The 1837-nt window shown below is 36.7% G+C and overlaps 1 protein-coding gene across 1 annotated transcript in view; it reads left to right on the top strand.

The window, feature by feature from the left end:
- LOC141443153 (spectrin beta chain, non-erythrocytic 5-like) overlaps window positions 1-1837 on the top strand; it is a 181496-nt gene that overhangs the window by 80188 nt on the left and 99471 nt on the right.

The raw sequence follows: 1837 nt of genomic DNA, 5'->3' as shown, positions 1-1837 counted from the left end.
TATTCCATCCCAGCCTATATACATCCCACTGCTGGGCACAGGCCTCCTCTGAGAACAAGAGGGCTTGGGCCATAGTTCCATTGAATTCTTCGCAGGTTAGTGAAGGTTTCCTCACGATGTTTTCCTTCACCGCAAAGCTCGTGGTAAATTTTAAATATAATTCCGCACATTAATTTCGAATAACTCAGAGGTGCGAGCCGGGGTTTGAACCCACGACCCTCTGCTTCAGAGGCGATAGGTCAAACCACTAGGCCACCACGGAATAATGTATTGCCATCGTATTTTGTCGGAAAAGCTCGTATTTATATTGCTTTCCCAACTAGCTTTCTGAAGTTTGCTGAAGCTAATCGTATCGTTTTTTGTTTTACTAGATGGCGCCACTGTTGCGTGAGGTTTCAAGTGTGGCTTTCAAAGTCTATTATTACGAGCGTGAAAACAAAGTTTATATTAAAATCATATTTAGTACGTCTTAAAACCGTACCATAAAAATATCGAGCGTAGTCCCGCTTTGTTCGGAAAATAGGGAAAACAAAAGTTTTCAAAAAACAAAACTGTCTCAAAACACAGATATTCATTTCCCCTTATCGCATAATTTGCCATAACTAATTTCAGGTAATGCAAAATATTCACAAAATTATTCTAATTATAAATAAACCCGCGTAAGCTCACCCAAAAACTATGAGATTTGACATTTCGGAGACCTCACGCTACACTAGCGCCTCTAGCGGCCAATTCATACGTGATAGCCTCATTGAGAAAGCACGAACTTATCCGACAAAATACGATAGAAAAACATTATCCAATAGATCTGAAATTAGATACACGAAACATATTTTTAATTTTTAGTCCATATTTTTTATACTCACCTGAAGCCATATTTTCAACATTTGATTAGCGTATTTTATCATAATCTATCTGAAGGTTAATCTTGATAATCGCACTAATAAAACGCACATTGCTACCTTCGTATTTTGATAGATAATGTAAATCCTGTTCAGTTGCCACGGCCGTCGCAGAAACTTCACTCACCCAATTAATGCGGCAATTTACACTACGGCCGTAATAGCTTGGTTTCGAACTAACGATTATTTTTCAATGCCATAGTATTTCCCGCCAGTTTTTACTAATGCCCGCTTCTTTGGATGATTTAGTTATAATCGCGTCAAAAAAGATAATGTATTCAGTACATATGGCTTCTCTGAATGTGACTCACATGTTGGATTAAGCAGTAAATCGATGCCCAATGTCATAAGATTGCGTCAAATTTCGGTTTACCTGTAGACTGTAGTACTTCGATAGTCCGCAAAAAACTCGTACTAAAAGTAATCGCAAAAACTTACATTAATACACCCTACATATTATTATCTATGACATAGGTACGCGTTTTTATTATTTATCTAGATATCTCGCAACCTGCTGGTAACTTCGTGTTCTTACTTATTTCCATTTTTATCTGTCGGACTTTTTGAACTTGTATTTATAAGCATTGACGTTTTTGGCTTCACAAGACTATACAAAATGCTAGTTTGCTGCAAATAGTTAGTGTAAGTACCTATTTTTACAGGCGTTACAGTTTATTACCCAATATCGATTCCATTTACTTTAATCCTATAATTGGTGAGTTATTAAGTTATTACATAAGTCTCGCAAAAGAGACTGTCACATTTAGATTTCTGGGATCAAGGGGTTTTCAATAATTAGTACTATGATACTGATGTCGGTCTGTCTATCAAACCACAGTGCTGTAGTTTTATAACCGTAACATGTATAAATTTAAAGTTTTTCTGCTGCTATAGCATCAAAAGGCAGTCCCAATACGTGAAACGTGATTTTCGGT

This window comes from Choristoneura fumiferana, chromosome 26 (assembly GCF_025370935.1).
Source record: "Choristoneura fumiferana chromosome 26, NRCan_CFum_1, whole genome shotgun sequence".
In the NCBI taxonomy this organism is placed as follows: Eukaryota; Metazoa; Arthropoda; class Insecta; order Lepidoptera; family Tortricidae; genus Choristoneura; species Choristoneura fumiferana.
Note: the sequence above shows the minus strand (reverse complement) of the source record. Positions and strands in the feature narration are given on the sequence as shown.